Genomic DNA, 11,290 nt, shown 5'->3' on the forward strand with positions numbered 1-11,290 from the left:
CTGTCATGCAGCTCTACCACATTTTTTTTAATGCTTAAGAGACAGCTAGCTACAGGGTAAATGCAAGGCAGAGCCAGTATTTGCTCATCTGTGAATTTTTATAAAGTTACTTAACCTTCTTTAAAATTAAAGTAGAATATTTTACTTGCAGCAATGCGATACAATACATCCTGTATGTTTCTTTTGGCATGTGCAAAGCCATTCAAAACAAAAATATTTTTTCCATTATGATAGAAATTGTTAGCGTTTTCCATTACTTGTTCCATGTATAATGGTTTTCTAATTCAGGTCTTAATTTAAGCCCTAGAAAGCATCCAACTTGCTGTGTGTTTGTTTGCCCCACGAGTTCTACATACATTGGTAGCAAGTTACATATGCATCACAGTTTAGCAGCTCCAGATAGAACAGATCTATTTGTGTTGACAAAAATGAGTGGTGTATAACTTCACAAGCTCTGTTTACATACTCTTCTTGAACAAAAGAGGGTAAAATGTTATTCTGTTATTGATTTTGGGACAAGACTATCTTACCACAGCACAATCTAATTATCATGAAAGCAAGTGGTAAAACTCCTACTCAGCCAAAGGAAAATGATCCTTCAAAGTTTTATTTGCAGCTTTCTTACTTCTGTTGGTGCCTTGCACTTGTCCACCCACATGTTCCAGATCAAACAGAGCTTGTAGCAGGAATGAGGACAAACCAAGAAATGTATTGTAAGACACCAGCATTACTGAAGTGTTGTAAATGGTTTGTTAGTTTTAATATTCCCAACAGAGCATTCATTTGGTACTTTGGGTGCACTAAAATGCAGAAGGATTTCCACAGGATTCCCACAGGATTGCTCATCCACAGGATATTTTTACAAAATTATAGGAAAAATATGTTACAAATCCATGGTTTTGCCATTTTACTTTTCAAATAGCATCTCAGACGATCTCAAATGTTTTTTTAAATAAGCACTTCCAGAGGAACATGCTAATAGGCTTGCTTTTAGCCCCTATTTAAAAGTACAGAAAAGTAGCATAACAAAATAGATCAACTTTTTACCTGTTATTTAACCTACCAGAGGAGAAAAGGCTAACAAGTAATTACTGTGTGAAGTCTGTCACAAGTATTTAAGAAGAAAACTTTTAACAAGGTAACAGGCAATTTAATTTGGCCTATTCTTACAGTAAGAGTATCAGTAATGTTTCCGAACCATGCTCGTTTCATGGTATATAACATGATTATGTGAGGACTCTGAACTGTCTTCCTAATACCACCTGAGTGAAAAAATCATGGAGGATATTAAAACTTCATGAATGTTACTAACTATGCATCCAATGGTAACCTACGTAAGCCTCCTGTGAAAAAAAAGATACAAACAGTTCTCCAAAATGCCTAGTCAATAGTTGAAGATCAGTGAGTGACAGAGTTCATTCTGATGTTGCAATGTTCCAAACTTACTATCCTTGATACCATTTTAGTGGCTGGAGTTTCTGTGAATCTGGTCTGAACAAGAATTTGCTGTCAAGCCTGCTTGGGTAGTTCCCAATAGCCCTGTTCTATGGGTCTGCAGTCAATGGAAAAAAGTCTAAGGAAATTGGATCAGGCTGACCTACCTGCTTATAAAAGGCAGTGGTCATATATCTCATTTCAGCTGGAAGTTAATTATTACTTTTCCAAAGGAAATTGAATCACCACCTTTGACATTATCATTCTGAAAATTTTCAGTTTGCATCAGACCTTAAACAAATGTTCTCAACTAAGGGAGTTAAGCAAACTATGAGTCCTTTCCAGTGTTTAATTGTTGTGTGCCCACAAGTTAATCAGATATTTTAAAATATTCTGTTCATAAAAATAACTTGCAACAGATTTTAAACCAACATTGAACACCTGAACCCAACTAGAACATCTGTAAAATATGCTTGCTGTCTTAACTCTAAATTCTGCTGCAATCCAGCCTTCCTCTGTCTGAAGTGGAAATATTTCTACTGACTTCAGCAGTGGCTGGGAGAGGCTTCATAAGCCTCATTATTCTCGTAATTCTAAGTTCTTATTAGACTCATATGTGTGTAATTTCAATTACACTATAATATTTTAAATAGTAAAATAAACTTGTAAAATAGCAATTATGCAACATCCAGAAACATTAAATAACCCTCCTTTTATTGTACAACTCTTCAAGCCTTCTTCTATCACTCTGTTTCTCTATTTTTTTTTAATTTTGAGGGTGAACATGGAAATGCTCTGTGTGATTTTGTTTGTACTGTTTATATCCAGGCAGAAAATAAACAGCATAGGAGTCAAAACAAGGAAAGCAACACTTAAATCTCTTAGCCTTAGATATCTTACGTTACTACCTGAGTATTACAGAAAAAGATCACTAAATTTATTTTTGTTCATCCTATTTTAGAGATCTTCTACTACTATTTCCAATGGTTTATGACTTTTCTTCCATTTCTGCTTGAAAGTCTAGATTGAAATTTTCTCTATCAGCATTTTCACTCTATCAGAGGGCAGCAGGTCATGCCTTTGAGATCCCTGGAGAGTAATTTTCATTAAAAACAGACCTTATTAAATCCCTTGTGGAAGGAAAAGGACTCTTTCAGAATCTAGATATCTCCTTCAAACAGACATACCAAGCAGTCTCTATCACTGCACTAAGTCCAAACACATAAGCTGTATCCCTGGAGCTTCTGTGTTGATAGGAACATATCTTTGATCAGATTTCACCAGAGCTCATGGAAGAAGAGGGAAAAAACTTGTAGAAACGATTAAACAGATTTTTCTTGTATTTTCCCTGCTGAAGAACCACTTTTGGGTGTTGTTGCACTTTCCCAGGAAAAAAAAAAAAAAAAGGCAAAACCTGGGAGACCTCCTTTTCTATTAGCTCTTCTATAGTCTGCTTCTACTTGATATATATGAGATTTCTAGCCATTTAATGACATTATTATAATAACTCTAAGATTATCTAGACTGGCAAAAAGATTAATTTGGCAGATTTACCACTCCATAAATGGATTTTGGAAAGGAAGCAGTCTCCTGATGCACATCTCTTGTGAGATAGTTGATTCAAAATAGAAAATGGGTAAAAGAAAAATGAGTAGATGCATTTCCAGTCTTTTTGTCCATAGAAGTAGAGCCATAGAAGTTAATTAGTCTTGAGCAGCTAATTTGAATTCTAACCTGGCTAGCCAGACTTCATGGCTGCATTTACATAGTTCTGAAGGCAGCAGAATCAAAACAAACAGAAGTGTTTATTCAACAAGAACATGTAATTAACTCCATTCTGAGATCATATAATGAAAATCACATCTTACTTGTGGAGAAGAACAATCTAAGATGCAGAGATTAGTGTGATTTACAGAATGATCATAAAGCTATGAACTGAATCTCTTCATATTGCACGCATGACAATAGTTCTGTGAATCTTTAGTGTGTTCTTAAGGAAAAAAAAAAATTACTTAACCACAAAAGATGAAGAACCAAATTATCTATTTTTCCTGTTTCTCCAGGATGACTCCCATTAACTAACTGGAATCTTAGAAGAGTAAAAGAGGATAACTTGGGCCCCATTCCAATCTCAAAAATAACAGTATATGTCAGATTTAGGGCAACATCTGTAGTATGGATACCAAACAAACACATTAGGTGGCTTTAAGTCTTGTTCCCTGTTGTATTCTTCTCAATGGCTTCATGATTTTTGCATATTAGCTGCATAGTAGCAGATGGTAGGTACAGACTCAATCTTCACAGGACTCATATTCTCCAAAGCATCATGGAGTTATACTCAGCTTCCCCTGAAGACGAACCCTTATTTCAAAGGACAAAAGGACAGAGCTATTCTGGGAGACTGAAAGTAGCAATCTTCCTCATGGTAGCCATTTGTTCCCTGACCTCTTCAGTCAAGCTAGGTAGGACCTGTCTCTCTGAGAACTTTTACAATTTGAGTAGTCTTCAGTGCAAGACAGAACTGAGATCTCCTTTGTTTTTTCCATTCCACAAGTAATCGCTTTTTCTACTCAAGCTCAGCTGTCTCTATCAAAAGTTTCTTCTGAGATCCCCTTTGTGTGCTTTGCTGATAAGAGGGAATAACATTTTCATGATGATTGGGGATTTTTCCCACAACTGCTGGAATGGACTGTTCATGCACAAAATATTCCCTGACATCCTGGAAAAAGAACCAGCAGGAGGAAGCAGGAATACAGGGGGATGCCCAGTTAGTAGGGCTACTATGAGCCAGGAGGCTCTGCACAAAGACCACTGCTGCACCATACAAAAATACTGTGATAACTGTTATCAGTGAATAATCTTGGTATTTTTCACTGTACGTATGAAATTGGAATACTAATATGATATAATACATTAATAATTACTACTGCTAAAAGCTGATAATCATTCATTATGCCCAGGATCTAAAACATACATGAATTTTCATCATAATACTCCAGTAAGAATAGTGAATAGCAGCCAATCACTCTTTTAACTGCTTCAGTTCATCAACAGGTAGAAACATATGGACCTTCCATTTCTCCCACCCAAATCCTCTGACTGCTGTCTTGCAATTAAACTGCATAAAGCTCGTGCAGCACTTAACATACACCCTCCCACACACAGAGAGGCTCTAGCTGTTTTTTAGTTACCTGCTGAAGTACAGAACATTTGGACAGTTATTATTTTGTGTTAAATAGATCTGTCTGCATAATTGGTTTTCCAATCATTGCACAAAACAAAATCTGAAAAAAATTCCCCCTGATGGTTTTTATTTTAATCACATTAAAATTCATGTCAAACGAACAGTTATAATTTACTAATTTTTTTTAAATTAAATTGAGTACAACTCTAAATTACAATTCATCTTTGTGCATCTAAAATATTCCTTAACTAAAAGTTTCAGTTTAAAAGGAAAAATGGTGTAATACCATTTCTCTGAAGCAAAATCATGTATTCATTCACTTTGTCTAAAATTTGTGTTGTAAGTGAACATAAAATCATAGGGGTAGTAGCTTTAAGATAGAATGTATGTCTGGACAGACACTTGATAAAGCTGTTTTTAAATAACTTAAATAATTTCAGCTCCACAGTTCCCTAAGGGTTTATTCCAGGACTTCATTATTCTTACTCCTATAAGTTTTTCTCAATATCTAACAGAACTCCTTCTTTTTGCAACTTAAGGCCATTATTTCTCATTCCATCTACAACAAAGAAAATGAATTATTCCCTTCCTCTTTGCTAATAGTTTATTTACCACCTTCCTTCTCCACACCATATTCTTTTAGTCTTCTTAGGAAAAAAAAAAAAAAAAAAAAAAGGTATTTTGGAATTTACTTGTTCTTTTCTCACATATCAAGGTTTCCAGACTTCAAATCACTGTTACTGCTCTCCTCTAGTTGTTTTTCAGCCAGTTCTCCGCCTGTCTTGGAGACCGAAACACAGAGCAAAATATTCTATCTGAAGCCTTACTATTGCTGAGCAGAGAGGAGGGATTACTTCATATGTTTTGGATAGAGAGTTCTGTTTATACGTTTTCCTTTTCATAGCAGCATGCCTCTGTTTATTCATGTTCAGCATGTGTGCCACACTAATCCATATTCTCTTTTCTACACAAATACTAGTCAGTCGATTGTTTTGCTTACTTGAGCAAAACATTTTGCTCACTTCTAGTGTGAAGTGACATGAAAACAATGTAGTTTGAGTCTATTCCAAGGAGAGAGAGGCCCCTTTTAAAATTCTTTCCCCAGCTTCACAAGACTTTTCAAAATGTTTTAAGACTGTGTTGGTAGAGTTGTTCCTATCACGCAATAATAATGAAGTATCCTTGTCAAAGCCAAGCTACATACTATTCCTATGCTGTAATAACAGAGCTTTTAAGGAAGGAAACACAAACGTTTTGAGTAAATATTAATTTGATGCCATTTTTGCTTTCAGAAAATAAAGAACAGGTTTTTTCATTCCTTCTCTATTCACTACACTCAGAGGCACAAAACTCACCATGGATGAGGCAGGATTCTGTCACTGCTAGACAGCTATCTGAATACTTTCAAAAGGAGAAGAGGACTTTCTATTGTTGAATGGAAATTTTCTGTGATAAAAGTTGGAGGATCATTTTAGGTATAATTCCCCAAAGTATTTCAGCTACACGATTGTGACACTATTTGGGGGAGAAAAAAAAAAAAGATCGGCAAGAGCTGTTTAAAACACACATTTAGAACCAAGTCTTAAAGCAAGGGACACATGCAAAATTATTGATTTTAAGTGAGACACAAGGGGTCACAGAGGGTCATCAAACTGTAGGGTCAGAGTCCAATAAAACAAACAAATAAATAAATAATCTGTTATTTTAAAAATAATTGGACTATACAACAATTTCAAATAAATTGAGATTACAGGTTTCTCTCAAATGCATTCTCTTGGTTTATTTTTTAAAACTCATTGTTACTGAGAATTATATGGGAAATACAGAGTTAGCAGATAACTGAAAAAGTTATTAAGAATGGCTCCTATGGAATAATTGTACGGAGTTTGTGTTCTGTTGCTGCTAAAACAACTATGTCATTTCTCAGGAATGACAGCTTGAGGTTACAGTAAAACCAAACTACTAGATTTGTGGAAACAATGCCATCGCAACAGACATTATATAAAAACTGTGAGTAACACTGTGTTTCTCAAAGCATGTTCACCTTTCTCTGAACATTTCCTTTGACTTTTCCGTGGCTCAACAGCCAAACTTAGAGCTTTTTATTCCAGGTTATTAATGTTACAAATAATAAGGAAGAAACAAAACAAAACAAACAAACAAAAAAACATTTGTGAAGAATGCCATCCAAACATCAGGTGATAGAAGTTATATATACATTAGATTTGTTTAAAAAATCCTTTTAATATCAAATTGATTTATACTGACAATTCTGAATATATTCACCTATCCAGAACTTAGGATAACTTCTGCTGAAGGCTGTTCCCCGGTAAAAGCTAAGCTGTCATTATATTAGGGATATCTTCTAAGAATATGCATTTTCAGAAGGATATTTTATGCATTCCTGAGGCCAAAGTTAGGAAACTCCATGCAATTTGTTCTCTTACAGAGGCTAGCTGGTCAGCATTCATTTAGCATCCTAAGAGCTACCTTGCAAACACCGAAGAAAGAACAGAGAGTTTACTGTTGCAATAAAAGACCTCAGTGACTATCTATAAAAATGATAATATAAAGGTATTATTTGTGACTAGCAATGATGAGATGCACATATTATATATATATAATATATATATATATATATAAGGCTTACAGAAGCCTAGGAAACATGTCATCACTGGATAAAGGTAACATTGGCATTCTCACATCTCATTAGGGAAAGAAGGGGAATACCTATTCCCAATGAGAAACTTAGATGTTTTAGCCCACTTTCTTGGGAGTATCTAGACACAGTCTTCAGGAGAATCCAAATTAAATGAACCTAATTAATTAACGTGACATGACTTACTGCAACTTGGCAATAAAGGTAATATGGATTTTTGGAATAGCTTTCATTCTTTTAGAGATGTTGACAATCAGTATGTAAATCGGTCTTGCAGCCTACATTGCCCAGCATTTTTCTCTCCACACTTTCATCAAAGTGTTCCTATCCTCCTAGAGCTCCATGGCAGTTTTACTTAGGGAGAGTGGAGAATACTTAAGGAAGGAATGTTTTTTCTAAATGTCATATTTTCATTTGGATAGCACTGTTTTAATACAAAGAAATTTTTGCTTTCCCTATTGCAGATACTTTACATTTCCTGTAAATGAGTTTCAGCCATAAGCCAGTAAGGGAAGAAAATAAAATACCTTTCTAGGATTCTTTCACCATAGTCCCTACAGTTATACTGATGTTATTCCCACAGCTCAGTGTCATTTATGGAAAGACAGCTGGACCTGGTAAGTAGAAAAGCCTTTGAGAAAAAGGTGAATTCAGGGAATCTGTAATATTGTAAGGGACCTTTAAAGTTATTTTTCACTAAGCCGACCTTAAAGAAGATGTAGTTGAGGTTTTTGAGCTTTTATGTAATTGCAGATACATAAAATGTAATAAAGTAAAGCACAAAAGATCTATATCCTTACAGCTTGGTTTGCAATATTTCTAAGAGCACACCTGCACCCCTTTTTTTCCTCCTTCCTGTTGCTAAGGAAAATATGGCCAGAATCACTACTTATTTTTAAAGTACATTCTTCTCTGGACTTGCCAAAATTTTCAGCATGTCAATAATTACATATGAGGTTGCTAGAGCTATTTCAGAGAGCACGTGGTGGGGGGGGGGAAGACCTAGATTGTCTTCCAAAATCCCAAAATGTCAGCAGATCCAAATGTCTCTTTTCAAGTAATTTCAAACATCTGAAAAACATGATTGACCTAATGCTAAGGATTACTCTTATATCATTAAAGACACAGAGAAGGTAATAGACCTGATTCTGATTGTCTTTAATATAATTATTAGCTGCATAAAATGCGTGTGCGAAAGGATGCTAATTTTAAAATTGAGAGAGTGCAGTGAAGTATTTCACTTATCAGTTGCAAGCTCTTTGGTGTAAGTTGAAGGCTGATTTGATATTAGCTGTCTCAGGTTCACTGGCCCTGCTGTGAGAGGTTTCTTCTGTAAAATATTTTCTAGACAAAAGACATCGTATATTATTTGGCAAAGGCTTGTTGTTCCTTTGGATCCTTCTTCCATATTAGTTACACCTCCGATCTCTGAGTGAGAGAGGGAATTCCCCGTTGTGTGCACTCTAGGGCACAGTAATTAGCAGTGAATAATATACTGAGAATTCAAAAGGTGTCAAGAAAAGTCATTTATCCTCTTCACCTGAATTTATTTTTTCTAACAAGGATTTTGTTTTGTACTGTGGTTCATGCTTCATGATATTTATGGTTTACTGGAGATATTGAATTACATGAGGACATACTATTTCATCAGTGCTATACCTATTGCGCAGAAAGAGACTTGTTCTTTTTAAAAAGTTATGCGGATAGTTTCTACTGCACACATTATAAAAAATTACATAAAGTCCTACTCCAAGTCAGACAGTTTCAAACAGTTTTCAAGAGCTGCCACAAAAAATGTATTTACAATAGTTAACATTTTTTAAAAAATATGGAAGGAAAGGTGGCCTAGAAAACTGCTGGTTTGCAATGTTGTCAAAAGCGCGCACACATCTAAAGCAGATTCCCTAGAGAGGGAAATTAAAGGCATAAGAATAAGCGTAGAGAGTAGGATATATTGCAACACAGAGAAACAAAGATAAATCACATCTAGAGTTCTGATATATTCATTTGATGAGATACTCTTCCAGACAAAGGTGAAGTAGATCTCATCGATCTTAGCTTTCATACAGCAGTGCCCTACAGATAAGCATTTGTTGAAACAGATATAGCAGGAAAACTGTACAGTGAATAGTATATGGCTAAAAAAAAAAATGGTGGAATTTAACATTTTCATCAAAGACCACTGTAAAAATAGGTACTGACAAAATTAGCTTTTATCAGAATTACTTGGTAGGTGTTGCCAATATCCATATAACAAGAAACTAAATTATCTTCTGTACCGGAGAAGAAAGGAGTAATGGATTTTCCTTCAGTAGTATAAAACAAGTTTGCTGTAAATGCACAAAAAGAAGGACCTAAGATGATTATAGACTCTAAATTGCCACGTGTTGCAGGTGAGAAAAAGGCCAAAAGAATCCTAGGAAACATCAGAAGGTACTCTTTTATATATAGGAATAGGTCCCATAGGAACAGTCCTGGAACAGCTCTGAATACATATGTTCAAAAAGCTAAAAGGGGTTCAGAAAAGAAATAGGATTACAAAAACAATATGAAATTTGCCCTTTACATGAGAAGTATAGGACAGCTTACATCTAGGAAGCAGCAAAGTTTTATGAGTGATCTCTAGAAACTGAGCAAAGCACTATGGCCCTGGTGGGGGATAAACATAAAAAAAAAAAAGACTTTAAGCTAAGACTGTTAGAAAAAAAAGAACAAAATCAGTCATTTGTATTTTAGACTACAAAATGGAAGAAAATGTTCTAACCTATAGAACATTCCAGATTTGGAATAGACTCCTAGTGAGAGCAATGGGGGTAAAAGCCTTCAAAAAGAGAACTTCTATTATGGAACTTTATGTGATTGCCTGCAACAGAATGGGATTTCACTCAACGACTAATTTCCTTTTAGTCCATTGCTTCCATTACTGTGTGAATATGCACATGTCCATGTACATACACACACATTTGTGCGGATAAAGTTTCCAGGATATAGAAACTACCTGTTATTGTATAATGTATCTTATCTATGACGGTATGTCGTATATGATCTGAATATATGCATGTGAACAGTAAATAGAGGTATGTTAAACACTGGCTAGAAATGAAATGTCATAAACCCTTGTCACAGCAAAGTAAAATATGTACTTTGGGTGTATAGCACTAAGCATTTTTATTGAAGTTAAATATTGTTTAAAGTATTTTTACTTTATATTAACAGCAAAACAAGAACAAATATCATTTTCCAGGAACTAGTTAGGATCTAGTGTACTTCAGTATAACCTGAAAAAAAAAAAAGGTATAATTTAGGAGTGACTCATTAGGGCACCAGCTTTGGAGAATATGTTCCATTCCCCTCTGTCATGGGCTTACAATTAATCAGAAGAAAGCCAAGTGGGGCCTAATTATACTGTTGTTAGTTCAGTCATAGTGTTGATGGAGTTACTGAAATCAGTGCTGATTCACAGGACAGCATAGTCCTGAGACAGTGTGACAAAAACTAGGTCAGTCCAACAACCCCACCGACTGTGAAAATGGTGATCTCACTTCTTCCACTCCTCCCTGATCCCCAGATATGCAGCCCTGCCCTCTCCCTCGTACCAGCTGCCCCTCAGTAATGTAAGTCAATTCAACAAGCTCACAATTTCCCTTTTTATCATTAAAAACAGGAAGAAACGTAAATTCTAACTGACCAAAGTAAGTTGTGGCAGGCTAAGCTATGTTTCAGTGGTCAGAAACTGAATTCACAACCCTCAAAAAGAATGGAAAATTTTGTTTCTCAAAAGAAATACGTTTTCTCAAACCTCTTTTAGGCAATCACTGCGCCAAGATTCTGAGGAGCATGAATGAGAGGTAGTGCACCTAGGATTATACCCCAAAATGCACTCATTTACATTTAGTATGTTTCTAGTAAATTAGAATTCTTTAGATCTAAATTTCTTCCAGATAGGTAAAAACATGCATTTGTGAGTGTATTACCTGTATGTAAATAAAGACTAGCTGAGTTACCCTTATCAT

This window comes from Cygnus olor, chromosome 4, assembly GCF_009769625.2.
Source record: "Cygnus olor isolate bCygOlo1 chromosome 4, bCygOlo1.pri.v2, whole genome shotgun sequence".
Classification (NCBI taxonomy): Eukaryota; Metazoa; Chordata; class Aves; order Anseriformes; family Anatidae; genus Cygnus; species Cygnus olor.